The sequence below is a fragment of the Nelumbo lutea genome, chromosome 5, assembly GCF_056320005.1.
Source record: "Nelumbo lutea isolate HS-2025 chromosome 5, American lotus-T2T, whole genome shotgun sequence".
Lineage (NCBI taxonomy): Eukaryota > Viridiplantae > Streptophyta > Magnoliopsida > Proteales > Nelumbonaceae > Nelumbo > Nelumbo lutea.
Window position 1 is genome coordinate 10,335,325 of NC_142688.1, and position 26,463 is coordinate 10,361,787.

Consider the following 26,463-nt stretch of genomic DNA (forward strand, 5'->3'; position numbering starts at 1 on the left):
TCTGCCCAAGAATCTCTGAGCTTTGTTTTCGCAAAAGTGGCGGTTAGTCTATGCAAATGGTTTCCTTAGGAAGACAACGAATGAATACTGTTCTTCAAGTTATTATTTTCCCTTCCTACGTCTATGCCGGTGCCGAAGATTATCAACAACAGGTCGGTTTGCATGATCTTCCTAAATCGAAAAGGGTATTTTCGACCATAAAAAATAATATTAAGGATTTTCAGGAAATATAACAATCATGTTAAGGGTAGAGAAAGTTTTAAATAGTTGTCTGAAACAATAAGAGTAGTGGTAGACAATTTTCAAATAATAAGGATACATTTAGTCAATTAACTAAACCAAATGAATAATTTAAGACATTTATCCACCAGAATAAATCACATCTTAGGTGCCCTACAGCCACTCTCCAACACATATCAAAACTTCCCCTTTTACAGCACACTGATAGAGGTAAATGATAGTTTAGTGACGCAGCGTGGAAGCAATGAAAACCGGAGCTGGCTATGCAAGCACCGGGCGTCCGCTAGCACCTAGCGAAAAACACCCATCTCTCTAGGAGAGAGAAAAATGTAGCAAAAATAGGAAGAAAAGAACTTGAATAAATTCTGAAAATCTGAAGTAGGAAATTGATTCTTAACTTTGGGAAAATAACAGTATTTATAATACATTTGGAAATTGTAAAAGAACTAGGAAAAGAAATTAGATTTGATCTAAACATCTCAAACTTGTAGATAGGATCGAACTCTTCTTGACTAGATCTCCCCCGTCCGATCTCCCTTGAACTTATCCATGCATGAATCTTGGATTATCTAGAATTCTTGAATTCTTGATGAGTCTTGGATTCTTTGAATTCTTGATGAGTCTTGAATTCTTGAATTCTTGATGGATCTTGAATTCTTGACCTTATCCTAGGAGCTGCCGCCCCTAGGGATGAGATAGGCCTTGTGATGGGCCTCCATCATTCTCCCCCACCTGGAGAGAACTCGACCCTGAGTCGTAACTAGGGTAGGCGAGTGTTATTTCCGGCAGGTACCGATGAAGGTCAGCAACGTTGAAGGTCCTGGACATACCCATATGATCTAGTAAATCTACTACATAGGCATTGTCATTAATCTTCTTCACGATCTTATATGGACCATACTTCCGAGGCTTCAACTTGTTGTAAGTACCTACGGGAATCCTTTCCTTCCTTAAGAAGACCATAACCTCATCACCTACATCAAACACTTGAGGTCGGCATTGCTTGTTTGCGGCCATCTTGTACTTGGCGTTGGATTGCTCTAGCTTCTGCTTCATGGCTTCTTGGACGGACTGGATTTGTTCTGCCATCTGTTCTGTTGAGATATTTGCGCTGGGTACTCTGGGTAGCTTCACTAAGTCCAGTGCATGGTTAGGGACCTTCATGTATACGATGGAGAATGGGGATCTGCCTGTAGAACTGTGCACTGCATTGTTATAGGCGAACTCAGCCTGGGCAATGGCGAAGTCCCACTGTTTTGGCTTTTCTCGGCATATGCTGCGGATTAAATTCCCTAAGGTCCGGTTTACCACTTCTGTTTGTCCATCTGTCTGCGGATGGGCTGTACTGCTGAAATTAAGTGATGAATCAAACATCCTCCACAGGGTTATCCAAAAGTGACTGAGGAACCGTGTGTCACGATTTGAAGTGATGGTCTTGGGTACCCCATGTAAGCGAACAATCTCCCTGAAAAATAATTTGGCTGTTGCGGATGCATCTGTTGTTTTCTTGCATGGGAGGAAATGGGCCATTTTTGAGAACCTATCAACTACCACGAAGACGGAGTCCATGTTCCTTTGGGTCTTTGGTAAGCCTAGCACAAAATCCATGGACAAGTCTTCCCATATAGTAGTAGGAACGGGTAGGGGCATGTAGAGACCTGTGTTCTGGGTTTGTCCCTTAGTTGTCTGACAAACATAGCACCTGCTTACGATGATAGACACGTCCCTTCTCAATTTCGGCCAGTAATATCGCCCCTTAACAGCTTCTATTGTTTTGTCCCTTCCCAAGTGTCCTGCTATTCCACCCCCATGCAAATCCCTGATGATCTTTTCGCGGAGGGAGGTGCAAGGGATACACAGTTGTTCCCCTTTCATAAGGAACTCGTCATAAATAAAGAAGTCTTCCGTTGGCTGCTTATTCACACATTTCTCCCATACCTGTTGGAAGTCTTCATCTCGGGCATATAAGTCTTTTAGGCACTCAAAACCCACAATTTCAACGCTGAGGGTCTTGATGAGAGCTACACGCCTACTAAGTGCATCAGCCACTTTATTTTGCTGTCATGTCTTATACACAATTTTATATGGGAACTTGTCTAGGAAAGCAGACCATCTGGCATGTAAATCACTTCTTAATTGCTTTTGCCCACTAAGATATTTTAGGGCCTGGTGGTCAGTATAGAGAACAAATTCTTTTGCAATTAGATAGTGTTCCCATGTTTTCAAGGCTCTTATCACAGCATAAAACTCCTTGTCATAAGTAGACCACTTTCTCCTGGCTTCACATAATTTTTCACTAAAGAAGGCAATGGGTCTTTTCTCTTGAGACAATACAGCCCCTATGCCAACTCCACTGGCGTCACATTCAACTTTGAATAATTTATTGAAATCAGGTAAGGCAAGAACATGAGCAGTACATAACTTTTCTTTTATGAGAGCAAAACTTTGCTCTTGTTCTTCTCCCCATTGAAATTTCCCCTTTTTCAAGCATTCAGTAATGGGAGCCATGATACTACTAAAATTTTTAATAAAACGCCTATAAAAGGTTGCCAACCCATGAAATCGCCTGTCATCTGTGACAGTGGATGGGGTCGGCCACTCCCTAATGGCTTTCACCTTTTTCTCATCTACTTTCACACCATCCTTGCTTATAATAAATCCCAGGAATAATAAATTATCATTCATAAAGATGCATTTATTCAAATTAGCATATAATTTATTTTCCCTCAATGTTTTCAAGACCTCCCTAATATGTCCCACATGCTCAGTGATAGATTTGCTATATATCAAAATATCATCAAAATAGACTACCACAAATTTACCAATGAAGGGGCGCAATACCTGGTTCATCAGTCTCATGAAAGTGCTGGGTGTATTGGTTAGTCCAAAGGGCATGACCAACCATTCGAACAAGCCATCCCTAATCTTGAAGGTTGTCTTCCATTCATCTCCGGGACGGATCCATGATTTGATGATATCCACTCCTGAGATCTATTTTTGAGAAAACTACAGCTCCGCTTAGTTGATCTAGCATGTCGTCCAGCCTAGGAATGGGAAATTTGTACCCAATGGTGATCTTGTTAATGGCCCTGCTGTCGACACACATTCTCCAACTGCCATCATTCTTAGGTGTTAATAAGGCAGGTACTGCACAAGGACTCATACTGATTTGAATGTGTCCCTTTTTCAATAATTCTTCTACTTTTTCTCGTAAAATTTCATTCTCCTTAGGACTCATCCTGTAATGTGGGAGGTTAGGTAGACTAGCACCTGGAACAAAATCAATATGGTGCTGTATATCTCTCATGGGAGGGAGTTCATTTGGTAACTCCTCTGGAATTACATCATTAAATTCATTCAGTAGTCCCTGTATCTCAGCTGGAATTGTATTTTCATCATTAACATCTTCTCCTTTTACTATTAACAAATGTATCTCATGAGTATCCTTACATTCTTTAACAAATTCCGCATGATGATGGGTAATGGTAAGGAAATTTTTCTCAAGTGCCTTTGGAGTATTTGTAATATTTTTTTCTGCTATGGGTAACAAAGTATAACGTGTACATTCTTTTTCAAGTTGGTAGGTATTCTTCCTACCCATGTGCCTTGCATCTGTATCAAATTGCCAAGGCCTCCCTAACAAAATATGGCAAGCATCCATATCTAAATATCACAATATGCTTCATCATGGTACTTACCAATTGAAAAAGGTACCTTGCAGCGTTCTTCCACTCGTACGCCGCCTCCTTCCTTGATCCACCCAATTGTGTATGGGTTGGGATGTTTTTCAGGAATCAGCTGTAATTGTTGGATGACATCCCTGCAAATAATATTTTCTTGACTACCACTGTCAATAATTAAATTAAATAATTTTTCCTTGATTGTACATCTGGTACGAAATAATCTGTGCTGTTGAGAAGTATCCTTATTTTTCTGGGACAACATTAATTTTCTTACCACACAAGTATACTCCTCATGTTCATATGGACCCTCTTCATCCTCCCCATCAGGTCCACAATATACCCCTTCCTCAATATCTTCTTCCTCTTCCCTTTCTACCATATTAACTACCTTCCTCCTGGGACAGTCACTGGATCTATGTCCAACCTCATTACATTTAAAACATTTAATAGGAGCAGGCATTGCATAAGGGTTACTGGGTTTAGGAGGGTTGGAAGGATTACCTCGAGTATGTCCTCCTGTAGTAGCCTTACCGGCGTTACTTGTACTTGCCGGGTGAGAAGGTTGTGCTGCTGGAACTGACTTGTTCCTGTCGACAATTGCCGGTCTGTTGTCGCTCCCGCTGTACCGGCGATAATTATCACTGCATGCCTTGTCCTGGAACATTAATTCTGCTTTCAAGGCTAGGTTCCTTGCTTCCTGCACACTAAGAACCATCTGTACACCAATTTTATTTCTGATAGACGGTCTTAAACCGCTTAGATAACGGGCTGCCTACTGGTTATCACTTTCAGATAATTGATTTCTTTCAGCTGATCTCAAAAATTCAGATGTATATTCATTAACACTACGAGAACCCTGCGCACACCTCTGATAAGATTCAAACATATATTGTTCATAGTCAGGAGGTAAAAATCTACCTTTGATTAATTGTTTCATGCGCCTCCAGGTTCGAACAGGACCCCTTCCTTCTCTCATCCGGGTCTCTCTCATCCGTTCCCACCAAACAGATGCGCCTCCCTTTAATCGGAAAGCTACTAATTTTACCCTTCGTTCCTCTGGTATTTCCATGTAATCAAAGAACCTATCGACTTCTGTGATCCAATCCAGAAGTCCCTCTATACCAAGATCTCCACTAAAAGTAGGAATATCTACCTTGAATTTAAATTCATGATTATTCCTACGGGGGTTGAAATTACCTTGATTGTGCCAATTTCTACCGTTTCTGTCATTGCCGGGAAGAATTGGTGCACCACCAAATTCGAAATCATCATCACTGTCGTCATCAAGAACTGGACATCGGGACGCAGTAGCGACGGATGGTCTGTCGTGGTTGTCTCCTGCAATCTGCTGTGGATTTTCCCGGATTCGTGGGAAAACCTCCCATAACAAGGTTTGCAATTGTTCAGTCACCTCTGCCAACTGCTGTTCGATGTTACGTGTGGCTGTACGCTGCTCTTCGATTGCTCTCCAAACAGCTGGGAACCCTTGATCTCCGTCACGGGGTGGGTTGCGACTGCTACCGTCTGGGTTGGACATGACTGGGCGAATTCCTTGCTCTGATACCACCTGACGCAGCATGGAAGCAATGAAAACCGGAGCTGGCTATGCAAGCACCGGGCGTCCGCTAGCACCTAGCGAAAAACACCGATCTCTCTAGGAGAGAGAAAAATGTAGCGAAAATAGGAAGAAGAGAACTTGAATAAATTCTGAAAATCTGAAGTAGGAAATTGATTCTTAACTTTGGGAAAATAGCAGCATTTATAATACATTTGGAAATTGTAAAAGAACTAGGAAACGAAATTAGATTTGATCTAAACATCTCAAACTTGTAGATAGGATTGAACTCTTATTGACTAGATCTCCCCCGTCCGATCTCCCTTGAACTTATCCATGCATGAATCTTGGATTATCTAGAATTCTTGAATTCTTGATGAGTCTTGGATTCTTTAAATTCTTGATGAGTTTTGAATTCTTGATGAGTCTTGAATTCTTGAATTCTTGAATTCTTGATGGATCTTGAATTCTTGACTTATCTTGAATTCTTGACCTTATCCTAGGAGCTGCCGCCCCTAGAGATGAGATGGGCCTTGTGATGGGCCTCCATCATTTAGAGTTCTAGACGACATATCCTAGGGTTTGTCAGATTCGATGGGAAAAAACTCTACATGTCAAACAATGGATCTGAAACAGAATTGATATCGTCAACCCCATCACTGACACAAAAGGTCCTATTAGATAAGGGGAGGAAATTCCAGTATTTTGAAATATTTTAATGATGCCTTGGCGATTAATCAAGGACAATTTCATAATTTTATTGATTTTCCTTGTGAGTCAGTGATATAAGGGAGATTTTTGATGATTTCTTTACAAGTTAAAAAAGAAGGTTTTTGTTAAAGTGAAACTATAATAAAGATTTTTACGATGGTCAGAAACTTCACGAGTGCATTTTGTATTTTACCCTATCTACAAAGTAAAATTAGTTTTGAGTGTTCCCGTTTTGGCAATGGAAATGGAATATGACAAGATTGGGCTACAGGCCGCGGACCGTGTGGATAAACTACACGACTTAAGTGATTTTTTTATTTTTAAACATGTAACTTAACGTTACATAATCAAATTTAATTAACTTTCATGACCTATGCATAAGTAGAGTTGTAAAGTGATGCAGCCTGCGGACCGTGCCTCCCTCTCCTAATATAATTTGGGGGGTTGGCTCGACATGGCCCATGGTCCGAGTCCATGTGCGCCTGTGTTGTGCTACAGGCCTAGGCTGAGCAAGCTGTAGACCGTGTCGTGGGCCTAAACCAAACTGGACCAGTTTTTTTTTTTTTTTGATATTTTTTAATTTTCTTTTATATTTTTGTTAAGTAAAACTAAAATATTTAACGTTCCTTTGGAAATTAATTGAAAAAACAAGAAATCTAACAAAGAAATGAAAAATGAAAAAATAGTTAACCAAATACAAAGTCAAAGACTCAAAGTTGACAACAAATTGGAAAAAATAGGAATTTTATTTCACTTAAATTTGAATGATACAATGGTCGGATGAATGAAATATGGAAAATAATTAATAAAATATAAAAAATACCATATAGTTACAAATTAAAAATAAAAAATTACATTGTTGAAAAAATATCAAATAATTTAAATAAAATTAAAACAAAATTTACAATAATTTGAAAAAAAAAGATATACAACTATTGAGTATACAGAAAAGATTGACTTCATCATTTTCTTTAAATTCCACTTATACCTCCATCTCCTTGACTTTGATCATTTGCTTCAGGTAAAACATCACATCAGGTGTAGTGTCATGCTCTCTTTTGTCTTGTAATCTATCATCAGCATCTACCCAATCTTTAAAGTAGACATCTCCAGACTTTCATCACTCATGCAACTTCTTTTGTCGTCCAATACTCTAGTACCTGTGTGCTAAAACAAGACTTCGATGGAATTATAAACACCAAAAGGGTTAGTAAATCACGTGCCATGGCGGCATGAACTGGTTAATTTTTTTCATGTCTACTCCACCAGGCTAAAATATTAAAATCAATCATTTCCTCTGAGGTGAAGAAATCACCTAAACTATAAAACTTTGCTTGTAAATAAAAATTAAAACCAATAAATGGACTTGCTGGTGAAGACGCAACGGATTTTTGCCTCCTATTTATTAGAGACCAAAAGTTTTCTTTTCCACTACCAAAACTAGTTTCAAAAGTGGAAGATGCACTTGTACAAGTTATAAATTTCTTATGCCTTGTTATTTCAGATTCATATAAACTATACATTTAAAATAATAAACTATTAATTTCTTCTTTTTTATTTCTAATTTCAATATTCATATTTTCACAACATGTTTCAAGTAAAATATCTAAGCCATATTTTCTAATCCTAGGATTTAATTTTGTACCTAAGTAATAAAGATGAGAAATGTTCTCCCAATATTTTTTAAATTTATTTTCTAATATTTCAACAATACTTTTAAATTGTGAATTGTTTCTATATTTTACAAAATAATCACTAATCATCATTAATTGATAAGATAAATTACAACTAGTTGGATAATAAACACCCGATAATTCATTAGTTGCATCATAAAAATATTTTAAAAAATCTTTTATACAAATTATCAATTCCCAGTCTTCCTCAAATATAATATCATGTAGCATTTTTGTAGTATAAAAATCACTAAGAATTTGTTTGTAAGAAATACAACTTTCTAACATAACATAGGTAGAATTTCATCTATGTTTAACATCTAATACAAAATGTTTATATTTTAAACCATAATTTTGACATAAATATTTAAATTCTTGCTTTTTGCTCCAGAACTTTTAATAGTATATATATAAAATACAATTTCTAATTTTAGAAATATGATTAAAAATAATATTTAAAGCATCATGAATACATAAATTTAAGATGTGTCATGCACATTTGATATGAAATAATTTACCATTTAAACATGATTTCAATTGGGATATTAAAATATTTATTGTTGAATCATTATTACTAACATTATCAAAAGTAATAGAAAATAGTTTATTGCCAATTCTATAGGCATGTAAAGTATTTAAAATACTTGCAGTAATAGTTGGGCTAGTATATGACCATTCAAGCCTAATAAAACTTAAAATTCTTTTTTTTTGTAAAAGTCAAATTTCATCGATAAAATGACCGACAACACAAATATAGCTTATGTTAAATTTAGAGGTCCAATTATGAGAAGTAATTGCAACTTTAGAATTAAGATTTGATAAAATACAAATTAAATTTTGTTTATATGAATAAAAAAACTTTTAAGGCATCTGATCTAATGGTATTCCTTGAAACTTTCTTAAATTGTGGATTTATAGAATTATGTAAAAAACTTTCAAGTTTAGTATCTTCAACTAACAAAATTGATTGTTCAACGTGTACAATATATTTTACCAACTCTTGCCTAATTTTTTCTTGAGAATATTTAAAAGTATCAAAATCCCACGCCCAGTTTGTGTTTAGTATTGTTTCTTTCCCTTTTTCTTCTTCTTCTTCTTCTTCTTCTTTCTCATGGAAGAACAAATGTCAGCCCAGGTGGCAAGTGCCACCATTGCTATAGTAGACAAAGTCTTTCCTACAAATTTAGAAAACAATTTTTTCCCTTTCCTTCAACCTCCTCTATTTTAAATATTTTCCAAACCGGTTTAATCAACTTAGTGACCACATTTTTTTCCTCTAGTATTAGTAATTGGGGTGGAAATTCCATCAATATCAATAGCATTCATATCAGTGCTAACACTATCATGTTGCAACTGAATATCATTGGCATTAAACATGTTGAAGTTGGGGAATTGGTTTCAGGAGGAGCCAACCATTTTTTTAAATTCTAAAAAAAATAAAAATAATTTAATTTCACTTACCCAGATTATTGGTTCGGAATCTCAACTTGATTTTAACAGTTAAAGCCTTCAAGCCTCCCAAATTGTTAACTTGAGATACTTGAACAAGCATTCTTGTTGAAACTTCAATAAAGTTGAGAATTAGAGAGTAGATAGAGGGTATGAGAAGAGAATTGTTGAATTGGTGTGATGAGAATGTTGGAGGATATGGCTATTTATAGGAATTGAAAATAATTCAATTACCCAAAATACCTTAAAAACTAATTATTTTTTAATTATTGAGAGGAGTATTTTGGTCATTATAAAATTATTTATCAATTTACTTAAATGCCCCCCAAACTAGTTATATAGATTTTGGGAAGGCATTATTGTCATTTTTTTCCCTCAAAGCCAAAATACATAAATACCCCTTATATAGTTGTTTATAGTTGTTGATGGGGTATTTTTGTAAAAAAAACCCCCAAAAAGCTAAAACTAACTGTTAGAAGGGGTACCCCCAAAGGCTAGTTTCTCAAGTGGGTCATGCTACAGGCTAGACCGTACTGGCACATGGGCTGCGGGCGGCATGACACATACAGGCATGTTGTGCCATGCCGGCTCATAGACATAAAACCCCGAGCCTGGCATGGTCCACATTTTGAGTGCTAAGATGGCCATTAGTTGCCTTAGAAAAAAATGAGGTCTTCATCACCGAGGATGGCCGATTAGGTGGTTGATTAGTCATTCAGGGCCAGAGTGCTCATTAAATAAAATCTAGGGGTTTTTATAGTTCAGTCCACCTCTAAAATTCTTAAGTCTACCGTACAGGTGGGGCAAATCTTGATCATGAATCAATGCCAAACCTGCAGGCACGATGGGTTTATAGGGGTGAATTCCTAGTAGATTAGGAGGGAGCTGTTATTTCAGATTTCTGAGGGTATGTGGACAACTTTCCGTTACGTCCACCATAGTGAGTGGGTGACTTGGTAACCGGTTGGTGGGCTAGAGGGTTGGATTGAACCTCAACCCAAACCTACCGAGGGACTACATGACTGCAACTTTGTCTTATAATGTTTCTTTTCAAGGGTTCATCATATTGGGGTTAGGAAAAATACAGAGTATCAATTATTAAAAACTCTATTTAGTTGCAAAAAAGTTGAAGGAAGAACAAGTGGTTTCTTGAAAATAACTGTATTACGGTTTTACCGATAAAAAAATACTATGGAAAATGAACATTATAAAAGTATACAAATATTGGAAAATGGCATTCTTTATGATTAGAACTTTCTAAGTCATTTTTCAAGGGTTTGTCCCTTCCATTCGTATCTTGCAACATGAATTTCTCAGCTATTTAGGTTTCTTCTTTAAATTAAGCGAAGTAATAAAAATTTAAGATATGCTTAACCTTTTATATAAATATCAATTTTTAAGCAATACTTTCATTCTATATGTAATCAAAGAGGGATGGCAATTTTCACCCTACCTGGTTGGTACTCGTTCTGATGGGTAATTTTATTTTATTTTTGGTTTAAAAAATGGATTTTTGGAGAAGGGATGTGTTATGGGATTTTACAATCTATATGCCAATAGGTAAGGTTATGGTATTAGGCTAAATCCCATCTTCCCAACCTGTATATTAAATTTGTTAAAATATTTTTAGGGGGCATTTTTTTTTGGGATTTTGAGAGGGGGGAAAGTTAGTCAATGGGATTTTGGTTTTCATTGACCAAGAATTCTATGTTCTTTTTTCATATTTATGTGTGGAATATGGAAAGTTTATTTTCCTAGGTAAGTGATACCCATCTTCTAGGTGGGGGACAAAAATACCCCTTTTAATAATAGATTTTCATGGCTAAAATGGACATTGTCTTGTTTACCTAGAAAATAAAAGAACATTGATAAATGCACTTACGTGAATAAGTATTTTCCAGAAAAAATTTACCCAAATAATTGCATTTACCCGAATAAGTAACTTAGCGAATAGCAAACGGAGCCTTAGTGTTCATAATTAAATGTTATCTTTTGAATGTTAATTTTATTGTTGTAAGGTATGAATTTATGTATTATGTGTTAAATTTGATAATGTTTTGAATCTTATGTGAAGTGTAATTGATAGTTTTATGTACTTTTTACATGTTTCGCTAGAATAATGAAAATTTTAATGTTTGTTCATGTTATATTTTATATATATATATTATATACGACAGAAAATAATAGAAAATTATACACATATCTTAGAGCCAATCCACTCTACCCTCAAATGGATCGGCTACCCACAAGTTGTTACCTAATCTAAAAACAATTAAGCCCAAGGTAAAATATACCTATTATTTATTTATAATGTATATTATAGATATATCTTTTATAATAATTAGTGTAAATATAAAAACAAAAAAAATGAAAAAGCTGAACAACCGAATCATTTAATCGGTTAACCGGTGATTCAGTTCGGCTTAAAAAAGTAAGCTCATGGTTTGGTTAACCAAACCGTGAGCACGGTCGCCACCGCGGCTAACGGGATTTACGTACGCCCCTGCCCTTTCGGTTTTCACCCTTCTCCCGAAGCAACTCGTCCCCTCAAATATTCCATCTCTTTCGTTTTCGTCTACTCTGGTATCTGCAAATCTCGCATGGCTACTCTCAGTACTCAAACCGACTCCCTAGAAGACCTAGATGACCGTCTATTCGCTGAAGAAACTGGGTGCTGTCTTCTCGAGCAAAATAGCTCTTCATCTTCGTCTTCTACAGTGTCGTTCATGCCTTCTGAATCACCGTTTTCGTGCTATTCGTTGGGCTCTCCGGCTTGTTGCCTGAACGTGGAATGCCGTATCGAACGGGCATGGGCTCACTGGAAGAAGCTGGGCCAACCAAAGCTCATGGTTGCCCCTATGGTTGACAACTCTGAGCTCACGCCCATGTTGCATTCCCGTATTTTTTTTGGACAATGAGAAGTATCGGACTCAGGAATTCACCACCAGCAAGGTACACTTCCTGCCCTTTCAAACAGGGGCTAAATTTTTTGCCCCATATTTAGTATCTATTTTGTAGTTTTGAACTCAACTCTATATAGTAAATCTGTATCGGAATTTCCTGTTAGTTATGAATGAATTGATAAATTCATTTATGTTGGGCTTTATGATTCTGATTATGCCACTGGGTTACCGGGACTTAAACGTAGTCAATTCTGCAAAGTTGTGATATTGGGATAATCTAGAATGGACTGTAATTTGGAGAGCTTGGGGGATTTGTAGTTGTCATTGGATTATCTCATGATAGTTGCAAAGACAATGATTAGGTTGGTCTAGAAAAATCTCCCTAAATGTTGCTTTTAGTCTTACGGTGATAGGGTCTCTTTCCAAGATTATCTTCTACAGCATTTTTCTCCGAATGCAATCTTTTTGTTCATCAATACGAAAACAAGGAAAGGGGAAAACTTCAGCACATGTATTTGGCTATAATACCACTGTCCCATAAATAGAGGCTATGGTTCATATGCTTTTTGATCAATTTTCATATAGTAATTGCATTTGATCTTGTTACTGATAGAAAAAGCTTCTTTAGCATGTTGTAGATGTGGATGTTGATCAAGATTCCTGATATTGAAACAACTACAGAATTTCTGTAGATGAAAAAAATGTTCTGAGATTCCTTGTCACTTTGGTTGGTTAGAGGTTGACCATTAAACTGGACGATTAATATACTTCTTACTTCCTCAGTGATGATTTTCATTTGGATACTGAGAGTTGTCTTTAACTATGCCTTCAACTATCACTCAATTCAGAGGTTATACAATGTTTGGATGGTCCGAGTGTCCGACTAAATAATCATGAGTACTCTACCTGATTTGGCCATTAATCAGATTCTCTATGTGATGTTTTCCCAGTGGCCACTCTGATATTTGAATTATACATATTAGGAAATCCCAGATGATTCACGAAGGAAGCTCGATTGTCTTCATAGGATACAGCGGCTGCTAAAGATAAAGAAAAGGCTAAACTAGTGGACTAGTACTACTTAATTATCTGCTATCAGCATTATAACAACTAAGTGGCATGCTTGATTTTTTTCTCCTGGATGGCTGGACCAGTAGGTGCTTGCATGAGATGATCATTATCCTCCATTAAATGTTATCTTCCACATTTTCACACGTTTCTATGAATAGCTAGATAACCACAACTGTAATATGCCATTAACAGTTTATATATATATATATATATATATATATATATATATATATATTTATAGTTTATTTATTTATTCGTTTATTTTGGTGAGCCCCATTAGAAGTTGCTTGACTGTCTATTTCTTTCTCATCAATTCTCCTATCATTAAGGTGATGATTTGGTTACACACACACACACACACACACACACACACACACACACACACATATATATATATATATATATATTTATTTGTTTATTTTGGTGAGCCCCATTAGAAGTTAAATTCAATGGGGCTACCAGTGCACCCTTAATAAATTCAAGGGTGTATTGAATTTAGTGCTACTTTTCTATCTCCTGATCATCTCATTTCAGATAAATTCAAGATTGTTTTGACCCCTCAAGACACCATTTTCAGCAATAAGTTTTTTTCCTTATTTTGTTTAATTTTTTGGTGGATAACATATTATTGATTAAAAAATGAATTATTTACAGGTATGAACATAAGAGTGTTCAGAACCTAACATATTTCCAAAAGGAGGCTTTGTTGCAGTTTCTAAGATAGCCTTCGAGTCTCTTTAGTTTGCAAGATAAGTGGAATATTGGATTATATTCACCATGCACATTAACTGAGAAGAAGGGCAGACGGAATGTTAAAAAGCACTAGAAATAGGTAGAGGGGCATAGGCAAAGTTGAGGGTGTGCAGTGCAGTTGGTCATTGCTTAATCAAGGTTTCTTGGGTTGTTATTGGTCAGCTCTTTTGGTGCTTTTCAACTGGTTCTTTGTTATTGTGGTTAGGGTTGAGTTATGTTGAGGCCAAGGCCTTTTGTTATGTTGAGGTTGTGCCCTTCTCCTCTGTTGGTTAGTTTTTTTGGTGCCTCATAGTTGGGCCCCATTGTTTCTATATTGATCATGTACTGGGTATTTACAGGTTGTGGCATCTTCTTTTACAGCTACTTAATACTCTTTTTTGTCCCGCTTTCAATCTTTCCTGCATATGTATATCTCTTGTGTGTGTGTGTGTGTGTGTGTGTGCGTACTTGTGTGCTTTAACCTTGTAAAATCTTTTGGGTTATCTGTTGGGAAAAATACTTGTCATGCTAAAATTGATAACAATTGCAGGAAGATCGTCCATTATTTGTCCAGTTTTGTGCAAATGATCCAGATGTTCTGTTGGAAGCAGCACAAATGGTTGAACCTCATTGTGATTATGTTGACATTAATCTGGGGTAACTTCTTCTGGACCTTATAGCATGTTCATAAAGTTGCACATGAATCTATTGCTATCAATAAATAAATTAATGCTTGGTAATTGTTAATTCAGTTGCTAAAAAATTAGAAGCCAGTAAGTCAATCTTAATAATTTTGATGATTGTTAGACATCTGACATGGATTAGCCAATAAAACAAGATGTGGTAGATATAAGATTTTTGTTCTGAAGGACTTCAGTTAGTTGGGAGAGCTTATTGGCTGATTAGTGGAGGGCGCTGCTGGTGTTGGGGACAAACCAGAGAGAGGCTGGCAATTGAGAGTAAGTCCTGAGTAAGGCTTTGCCACAAAATGAACATAGTGAATGTATGTATTTGTGGAAAGACTAGGAAGGAGACAATTTGAAAGGAGTGCATCTATGTGGTCAGTCTTTGTGAAAGAAACTCAACTTACATGGGTTGGCCATGTGGATGGAAGGCTGGTGGCTGCTCTGGTGAATGCAATGGTCTAGTGCAAGTTGAAGGTTGTAGAAGAGCAATGTATAAGGCTGAAAAGGACATGCATTGAAGTTATGAATAAGACTTGGGAACTTACATTGGGTACCTTGAAAGCAAACAAGTGTATATGCATATATAACAGTGTTTTAAAAGCACAAGGGCCAATTTGCACTCGAGGTGAGAGGCGCAAGGCGAGGCATGCACCTTTTTGAAGCAAGGCGCAGAAATACAAAAAATTGCTAAAAATAAAAAGGTCAGGAAATTAAAAAAATGAAAAAAAAATATTAAACATAATATTAATAAGAATATAAACATAAATTTTAAAATTAATGGTATTTAAAACCTTTTATCTAAAATTAAAATACATAAACATAACATGTTAAGCAATATTCAAATGAAAATTTAAAAATAAAATCAAACATATAAAACATTTTCATGCATGTAAAGCCCACAATTTCTTTTTTTCCTCAATTGCATTACATCAAGTAGCTAATCAACAAGAAGATTTGTACATGGTGTTATGAAATACTTATATATTCTTAATTTTCTTTAGATTTTGAAATAGACATTATAAAACTAAAATATTATTCTGTTTGTTTATATACTAGTTTATTTTTTATTATTTTCTTATTTGTTAGGGTTTAATCAACACACATGTTTTTATGCTGTCTTGAACCCTCGAAGATTTCAAAACCCGAAGCAATAAAATTTTCTTTTCAGGCCCTATATTTTCTGAATTTTCTTATCTTTCTTTTTTCTTCTCATGCATATGTTGATTTTCTATACTTTAACATGAAGTTTATACTTTTCTTATGAAAATTATGGATGATTATTAAAGAAATGTGGTTGCTAGTTGCCATCAAACCTAGGGAATTACCCTAGGATATATGATTTTTACTTGAAAAAAATCCACTAGCCTAGTCAACTAGATGATAAGACACCCCCTATTGCCTAGCCTCACCTTGGCGCCTTGAAAACTATGTCATATTCATTTCTGCAGTTTCTTAGAATAGTAGATATCACATCCTTATTGTTTAAAACTCCATAACCTTGCCAAACCTCCAACCGGTCATTCCCAATTGTTCACCCAAACCGTGGGTTATAGAACCTATAGTATTTTTCCATCCACCAGACATGTTTCTTTTTGTTTTTATGTTTTTGAGATTCCCCTTGATACTGCCCAACCCAACTGGTTGTTAAACTAAGAACACATTTGGGAGGGCTGAAGCTTCAATTGAGCTGCTTTGGAGAAGCCACTAAAAGAGCTGCTTTGGAGAAGCCACTAAAAGAGGCTTCAGCGGAAAGCCCTATTTCTAGCTGAAAGACAACTATTTTGGACTTTCTGGGGTTCTTATCAAACATAGTTTATGGGCTGTCCAGGTGTTATATAATGTACATATGCATGAATGCATCAGAAAATTGGTCACATATGTGGCAATAGACTTTAGACAGAGAGAAAGAGGTGTGATGGAAAGGTAGGGAATAGAGTATGTAGGTTCACGGGTTGAGTCTCAGGTTAGGTTGAAGTTGAAATGTTGAAGAATTATAAAGTTGATGTTTCTGGTGCAATGTTTTCCATCAGCACTTCAAATAAGATAGAAAATTCAGAACAGAGATAAGAATAAAGTGAAGATGTGCTTACTGGAATCAATACAAGCAGAGAACTCTAGAAATCAGAACCCTTGCAAGAACCTGGTATTCAGTTCAATGACAGAAATCAGAGTATGCCTTCATTCATAGACCTCCACAATTCCGCCTCTCCTTTAGACTCCATATCTAACTATAGTTCAATCAATAAAAATCTAATTATAATTCCTAATTCTAACCCCCAAGATGATAGGTATTGTCTCCATCATGTTGAAATTCATTGTGAATGATGGAGGATTCCTCCTTAGCAATTGGTTCTTCATCAAAGATTGGATGTTTGTTCCAATCAACAAGTTTCTCTTTAATAGATATTGTTGAGGAAAATGGCCATGCAAGATTTTCGTTACAACCCTCAACAATATTAAAGCAATCAACAAAGCCATAAGATTTGATTTTCGTTACATCTCTCTCTCTCTCTCTCTCTCTCTCTCTCTCGGACGCGAACTGATCACTACTAAAATCGCAGGTCACAGCTCATAGTCACCGTGAACTCAGCTCCGACGAACACAATCACCGGCGGTGAGTCCTCTTTACCATTTTATTGTATTAAGAAAATTATTAGGGTCTGGCTCACTTAGCTCAGACAGCGAACTCAGCTCGGGCTTCGGGCTTTTTATCAGGGCCGAGGTCGAGCCCAAGTTGTAGGTTTGTTGGTCGGGCCAGGCTCGGACTCGGGCCTAACAAATTTCCATTAATGAAGAGTAAAAGGCCGGCCCGAGCATGGCCCGGCCCGGCCCATGAACAGGTCTAATGGGAACTTAGTGATCTCAACTCTTGAGCAACGACTTGTCTTCTCAACTCTACCACCTCTTTTTGTGTTTTGTTGTTGAATTTCTACTCCATGATGTGAGCCACTTGTGTCTTCTTAGGAGCCATAATACAAAGAATGATCAAACTTGTGCTCTAATATGAAATGTCATAGTACGAAAACAAACCACATTCAGAGAAGCTTCAAATAAAAGAACCAAAGCTGAAATAGGTAGGAAGAACAACTCTTCACTGAATACTTGAGAGAAAATCAACCAAAAACTCCCCTAACTTTGCCCTAGCTACTCTTTATATAGATTTTTTTACACCCATATGCCTCCTACAAAGAAGTTTCATAATCTAATAAAACACTCATTATAATCCTATTAAATCTCTTCAAAAAAGAATGTCCTAATTGAATACAAATTCGGAAATCCCATTGTAACATTAACTTTGTAAATACGAACTAAGATGAAAATCCTACAATGGCGCTAGCTTGGTAAAAATAAACTAAGATAGAAATTCTGCATTGATGCTATCTTAGTAAATATTTACTAGGTCGGGTCAGTGGTGTCATCTCTGCTTCTTACGTGTCTTGTAGTGGTCCCAACTTGCATGGAACTTATTAGCTTCCTTCTATAATGCACCATCCTCTCCTATACGTACTAAGATGGGTCTTCGAAAAACAACTTTGTAAATGTTAACTTAGTTGGTCCAAATCCCGTACTACATCATTTACCTTGCATTTGCAATCTATTCTGAATCTACTTGGAAGAATCTGAGCAGAAACTAATTAAAGTTTACAAGAATCAGGTGCACTACCTGCTTCTCCCTACAAATAAACCCTCTGCACAGCGTATCTCTTACTGAGTTTCAAATACTTCACCAATAAATTTGCAGTCTTGCAGAAAACCATGTGGAAGGCAGTGGTAAACCCCCCATCTCCTAGACATGTAAGGACAATTTGTGGTATAGGTGTGTAGCTACAATTAAACTATTCTGCTGCTTAATTTTGGGAGGAATTTGCTTCCTGCACAATTGAAAGGTTACTTGTCGTAAATCCATGTGAAAACTGTGGCTTTTCTGACGTTATCATTCTTCCCAACCATAAAAGTGTGATCTTGCTCTTGACGTTCATTTTCTTGGAAGTTGCACTGCAGTCCTTTCTGGCGTGTCATTCCTTTGTGCATTTTGGACTCCATTAATTGTGTAGTGTAATCAATTATAATAGCTGGCTTCTTGCCTTGATATGCAGATGCCCACAGCGTATTGCAAAGCGAGGGAACTATGGGGCTGTCTTAATGGACAAACGCCCTCTTGTAAAATCCTTAGTGCACAAATTAGCAAGCAACCTGCATGTCCCCGTCTCATGCAAAATCAGAATATTCCCAAATTTAGAAGATACAATAACATATGTCAGAATGCTAGAGGACGCTGGTTGCTCTCTCTTAGCTGTCCATGGTCGAACTAGAGATGAAAAAGATGGGAAGAAATTCAGAGCTGATTGGAATGCCATCAAGGCAGTAAAAGGTGCTGCCAGGATTCCAGTCCTAGCCAATGGGAACATACGCCACATAAATGATGTTCAGAGATGCTTGGAGGAGACAGGTGCTGATGGTGTTCTTTCAGCCGAATCTCTTCTTGAGAATCCAGCTCTTTTTGCTGGGTATCTGACTGCTGAATGGGTGGAGGGTGATGAAGAAAGCAATGTAGATGGTGAAGTAGATCAGACAGATTTATTGGTTTGTTTTTGAAACTCTGTGAGAGATACCCTGTGCCATGGAGAATAATCCGTGCACGTGCACAGGATGTTGGGAGATTGGTTTAGGATTCATCCGCAGGTGAGAGAGGATCTTAATGCACAATCCAGACTCACATTTGAGTTTCTTTATGATATGGTAAATCGGCTACGGGAATTGGGTACACGGATTCCACTGTATGTGAGGAGTAATCATGCAGGAAAGGTTTCAGCAAATGGAATTGCTACATGCAGTGAACGCGACTTTTTTCTTAGAAAAGGTGGGAAGATGTGAGACAAGACAACAGAGGTGAGAGGACTATCATAAAGAGTTTTTGTTGGGAAAGAGATTGATTAGTGACCAATGATTCCTTATCTTAACTGTATACTATAACCCCTTGAAAATTGGTACTAAACGTTTAGTGCAAAGAAAGATTGTAGTTTGTAAGTTGTAACCACCTTCTGTTTATCAATTCCTACGTTCGAGATTGTCTCGGTTGGCTGGTTGAATACTTGGATGCGTGCTGGAACCAGTCCGCCTAACAGCGTTTTGGGCTCATCTATCCGGATCCAATCCGCCTAATTAGCGATGGTCGGTATTAGACCGGCCCATAATATTTCTGGGCCCACAACTACGTTTTTTTTCAAGCCCAAGAGTCAGGATCTCCTCCAACAAAAAACTGCCCAACATGTTCTAATCCACACATCTCACCACAAGATTGAGACCCATCATGCACGGAATGTGCAGACACATGGCTTTTTGTTGGGAGATCTGGAGTCGTTCTTTAAAATGTAAAACACAAGTCCTTTGGTTGTCTCTGTCTTGAAAAGAATATTGAGCGCAATGACTCTTTTACCCCATGCTCACGGTAGTGTCATGACTCATGACCAAGAACGTTCCCCCAACAGCCAAAGCTTTTCCCCTTATTCCTATCTTCCCAAGTAATTTAGATTAGCTGATGAATGCAATGGTAATGGTTTGTGTAGCAGGAACCAGTGACGATGCCCCGCACAGTCGGGAAAAAAAAAAAAAACTGCTTGAAACAAAAAGTAAAAACTTGAACGGTTATGGGCCCATGTATTTTATGACTGGTGTGGGGAGTTGTTATTGGTTTCAAAGCCCACTGAACAGTTATTGGGTTCAGCTAATCCCATCTCCCTTAGAAGGCCCACCATAATTGTTATGAAGTGGGTAAAGACATTCACGATGTCAAACACACACGAACAATGCCATTCCGATGATTTGGCTCTTTGGCATCCCACATGGCAATGGAGAGACATATTCTAATGCATGACATACTAGTAAAGGCGGATATGCCATTGAATACTCATAAACATTACTTCCAAAACAAAGGATCTTTATCTGGTTCTATGCTTCTAGAACCATTAGATTTGCATCTAGATGTTAATCTGTGTATAATAATGAGCTAATTATTTATTAGAAAGCATCTATTTTTAAATTTCACTATTGGATGAGAATCGATATAGTAGAGTAATATCACATTGAATATAAACATCTCATTTAAACATTCAAATATCAATTCCAATGCTGAACACAATACTGGTCAAAATACTTATTCAAGGGAGAATGATGGTTCAGTCCAGGGTTAGAATTTCTAGACCTAAAGTAAAGTTGGGGTGATGCCAGGTTGGAATTGATGCCAATTTACAGGCAGGCATTAGCGTATAGAATGGGGTTTTTGACATTTTGAATATTTATATCTGCAGTGGAATTCAGAAATCTGCATTGGACCTGTCCGCATTTTTCCACTTATTCAATGCCCGGTCATCATAGATACCAACCACAAGCATTTTAATATCAGCATGTCACGTGGCCTCTTGAAATGTTTGAGCCTGAAATGGAACCAAAAACACAACCTATAAAAATAAGCTGTTATGCTTATTCAAGGATGTGACAATCATTGCATGTAAATGTAATACCCATAAAAAGAAAGCAAATTTAAAATCTATTTAACTTGTTAAGTTACTAATTCCTTTTTCTAAATAACTTAATACATTATTCTAATGTAATCCTCTAATAAATATTTAAAGCCACCAAATAATAGTTTATATATAGGCAAAGAAGGTGTTAGGGATTGTATTTGTAATTGGTTTAAGCATTATATGTTGTGAAAAAATGGTATGGATATAAAGTATAATGTTATACTTGTTTATTATTGTTTAATATACATAAATACCATTGGGTGTCACATAAGACAAAACACCAATCCAAAGGTGTTTTCTCTAAAAGTAACTTTTTACCTAATTCAAGATAAAGAATAATAAAAATAGTTTTATTTGTCTTTTTTTTTTTTTCCTTATAAGTTAACATTTGTACTTGAATGAAACTAATCAAATAAGATTTTGGTTTGGTAAGGAGAGAATGCCTATATAATGCTTAAATGGAAGTAAAACTTCTCCACAAAACTACAGTATCAAATATCCCATAGGATGATGTTTGTTTTGAGAAATTACATCAGCACTCCACAGGGTGTGCCACCCCACATGCACATCTCAGCATGCAGGGTAGAGATGTTCCCAATACACAACTTGGATGTGCTGTGGGGCGCCCGTATCAGGAGGTGTTATGGGAAATGTTAAATTGACGTTTCCTCTGGTTGCTTGTTTGAAGGAATAGTCTAATGGTTTGGCTCTTTGGAATCTCTACATGGCAATAGAGACATATTCCGGTGCATTGCATACTAGCAAAGATGGATATACTCATAAACCCTACTTCCAAAACAAAAGTTCTTTTTCTGGTTCTATGCTTCTACAATCACAAAACATATATTTTTGAATTTCGCTATTGGATGAGAATAGGGTAGTGTCATATTGAATATAAACATTATATAATGACAATTCCAATACAAAACACAATACTGGGAAAAACACTAATTTAACGACTTTCAACATTAAATACCAGCCACACAGATACCTTGACATCAACATGCCATTCAAGGATGTAACAATCATTGAATTGGCAATAATACCAAACACAACCTAAGTAAGCATAACCTGTTATATGTAATTCTAATTTAAAATCTATTCCTTGGTAAACGGCTAATTATTTTTTTTCTAAATAACTTAACACATCATTCTAATGTAATCCTCTAACAAATATTTAAAAGAACCCAATAATAAATTATAAAATTTTTAGTTTTAAATAAACAAAATAGCCCCTCTTTGAAACCTCCCTTTACATAAAAAAAAAAAAAAAAAAATCCATGTCGGCTGCAATCATGACTGGTCGCTAAAACTAATAAATTAGCCATAAATAACCTCCCTTCTCTCTCTTGGTTCCTTTAATTTATGAGTTATGACAACCCACTGCTTAGTGTTTTGAGTTCCAGCCATATAAGCCACCTACATGGATAAAACAAATCGACAGACTACATAACCCTTGCTCATGTGTTCAGGAACTCCGTCCGCATCAGCTTAAATGCATTCGACCTTCTTCTAGGAATCACTTGTCAACAAAATGCGTTCCAACACCCTTCTCAACCTCATGATTATGGTGCCAAATCATGTTAGGAGGGCGTTGGAATTTGGAACATATTTTGTTGACAGGTAATTTCAACTCCTATTAACACCCTATTTAGAAACTTCAATGTTTTTGAAGAAAATGGGGATTGATTTGGGCACGTCAGTACGTCACATATTTGATGAGCTTGATGCATACCACCATTATTTATAATTTAAAAAATAAAACTCTAAAAGTCAAAATATGGGCCGGCTGCTTTTGTCTTTTCAAACTTAACAGTACTATGTCATCAGGAATATGCCTACGTATGGATTTTCAAATTAATTGTTTCCAATATGCCTAGACAAGTTGGAGCTGCAGGTGTAAGCAATCAATGTTCCTGGCCCGGCCCAATAAAAAAAGAAAAGAAAAATTCTTGCTAGGTCCACTTTATCTACCATTTTTTGTTCCTTTTTTATTTTCGATAGTTACTACCGAACTCATTCCTATTTAATTATGAACTAATGACGACAAAATTTGTCGTTGAGTAGGCTGTGTTTGTTTGTTAGATAATCCAAGTGGATGCTGTTGCTAATTAAGCGGTGAAATGGAATACTTTCATTGTTGTTCTGCTGCATAGCATCATATCCAGTCTTTTGCAGAAATGGTTTCATTCAGGTTTCTCCCGAGAAATAGAAATGAATTCATTTTATGAATGCCCTGATCATTCCAAAATTCTCAATACTGACTACTTACCTAAACCTCCAAAAGCCCACCATAAAATTCACTTTTCTAGGTCAAGCCCATCAACAACAGTGGCTGCGTGATGCGACTTGTGGGATGTGAGACAAACATTAATGTGTTTGGAATTTAAATCCGAGTCGGATATAAATTTTGCAATCGGTTTAGTTTTGCATATATTTATTTGTAATAATGATTGTATTTTTATTTGATGCAAAATTTGCATCTTGGTTATATTTTGTAATATAAGCAGTGCAAAATTTTCATCAATTTGCAAAATTTTTCGCCCCCATTCTCTTGTCTTCCCTATAACCTGGGGACCAAAACATTATTTTACTTCCTATCCTATTTCCTACAAACAAACAAAAGAACCAGGATCTAGGCTCAGTTCATTTGCACTACTATACATTTACAGTAGTGCAAATCCAAACCAAACAGAGCCTATGGAAATATGGACTTTGCGGGAGAATGTCCGTTCTCCCAAAATCTGGAGGTTTTCATGCTCAATCGTCATAGCAGCGAATAATGATATTTCCTCCTTCATTCTTTCAGTCACTAAGACCAGGATGTCAATGCTCTTATAACTGCTTTTTAATATAACATTCTTTCCTTAACCGTAGTTTGGGAGAGTATATATGTACACTTGTACATATTTATATTTGTACTCTTCCCAAATAGTAGCCCTATTGTTTGATTTGTCAGTGATTTTTTTTGGTAGAAAATTTAATGTTTTTAAAAATTAAACTGGAATTGTAACCACTTTCACTGCAGGTTTTCAGGTAAATGGTTTGACCGTCCAGTTCAAAGGATAAATTTATGATATTTTTTAAAATTAAAAAATAATTAAAAGAAAGAATGATCCAAAATATTGTCCGGGTCGAATGGTCCATGGTTTGATGACTCGGGTCAGTGGATTGCCTACCAATTCAATGGTTTTTGAAAAAATAATGATTTTAAACAAAAATAAAAATAACATTCTGACCAGTTGAACAGTCCAATCGTCCGAATCAATGACGAATTTAAAACCTTGATTAAACCCGATAAAAAGAGAGAAGAACCATGAAAAAGAAGTCAATAAGGCCACGGGACAATCACCAACAAAAGAATCACGATACTGCATGCCTCACTGAGTTAAGAAGTGATATCCAAGGTTTTTAAAATTTAGTGGACAATGAACTGGTCAGGGGTCCGATTCTCAGGTCTAATAGTCCGATCATTTGAATCAAATGAATGACCCGCTCTGATAAAAATTAAAAAATTAAAAATATAAGAAATGGTCAAAACCATTAAATGGTTTGAATGCTCAAATTAATGTTTTGCTGAATAAAATAGAATCAATCACCTAGCCAGTTCCCAATTTTTTCCAATGTGACCGTTTGGTCCGGTCCACTTTTGAAAACCATGGAGCAATCCAACTACAATGTCTTTTGATTAAAAAATTAAGAAATTTCGAGGGCCTTAACCCAACAGAAAAAAAAAAAAAAATTAAATAATGAAAGAAGATTCAACAGGGACGGGTCAGTGGGGTGGAGCTTGATAAGAAGGAAACAAAGATCTGTAGGTGAAGAGAATAACTGCAATTCTACAACGCAAAGCATCGACAATAAAGATTGAAGACAGTTGAATTTGACTGACTACTTTACTAATGCAAGCTGGCAACTTGGAAGAAACATGGAATCAAATCAAAGCGATCAATCAATCATATCTCCTGTCGTATACATTGTAAGGGTCCGTGGAGTTACCGTGTGTATTGAGAAATGAGGACATGTCCGGTTCTTATCCATTTCTGTGTAACTCATGAAACGTGAATTCGGTGGTTGTGAGCGTGGTTCGAAGTATTGATACGGGACGTATTGTATCGTATTTTTTGAAAAAAATACGGTCTGAAATACTTGTTTTCAGATCTTTAATTTTCTTAATAATAAAAAATATCTTATAAGCTTTTCAAAAAACTAAACTTTGAAAAAGAAAAAACTAAAAAAAAAATATATGTATCGGCCATTTCTAAGTACCAATATGATACGACCAAAACTCGTATCATATCAATACTTTGAACCCTAGTTGTGAGGCCTTTATACTTCCTTACCATGTGCTGGTTAGATTAACTTCATTTCTTTTTCTTTTTCTTTTTTTGTTTCTTTTTTTTTTTGTTTTGGATTATTGGATTAGAATCCTCATATTGTATTGGCCGGGTCTCTCTCACCCAACAGGGTATTTTTCTTGGGTATTACGTACCAAGGAGGTGAGGAGAGAGAAGGTGATTTTAAGGCCCACATATCTTACTATGAAGAACCTGTAGTAGATTTGTTCATGGGCCAGGTAGCCCAACCCGGTCCAGCCAAGCCCATAGACTTGGGATTTGACTCAAAACACTAAGCCTGATATTTTTTGGGCCTGTAAAGCCCGATCCAATCCCAATCTCAATTTGATAATTATATATATTAACATAATATGTTATTTTCTTTGTTTTTCTTTTCTTTTCTCAAGCTATAGTAGATATTTCATTTTTTTTGAGTTTTGAGGTATTTTAATTTTAGAGAAATTAGTTTTTTATTAAGTAAAAAGAGAAAAAAATCATTTTTTTCCCAATTTTCTATCTGTGTTTTGGGCTGAGCTCAGGCTCAATTACTTTATTATATATATATATATATATATATATACAAAATATTTTCTTATAATTTATATCACATTTTATGTTTAGAATGTTAAACTTGATAGATAATATTAGTTAAAAATATTTAATCTATTAACATATAAATAATCTTATATTCTTCTGTCATTTTTATTAAGGTTGTATTATCAAAATTTAAATTTTAGGGGGCATTCTTTTTCTAGATTTTGAGAGGGGGGAAAGTTGGTCAATGGGATTTTGATTCCCATTGACCAAGAATCCCATGTTTTTTTTTCAGATTTATGTGGGGACCACAGAAAGTTTATTTTCCTGTGTATCACTTACCTGGGTGGGTAAGTGATACCCAT

The 26,463-nt window shown here is 36.2% G+C and overlaps 1 pseudogene across 1 annotated transcript; it reads left to right on the forward strand.

The window, feature by feature from the left end:
• Nucleotides 1-11,793: 11,793 nt before the first annotated feature.
• On the forward strand, nucleotides 11,794-19,776 carry LOC148850275 (uncharacterized; annotated as a pseudogene). The gene is made up of 3 exons (XR_016098974.1): nucleotides 11,794-12,263; nucleotides 14,568-14,674; nucleotides 18,801-19,776. The product of XR_016098974.1 is annotated as an uncharacterized LOC148850275 (transcript).
• The last annotated feature ends 6,687 nt before the right edge of the window (nucleotides 19,777-26,463 follow it).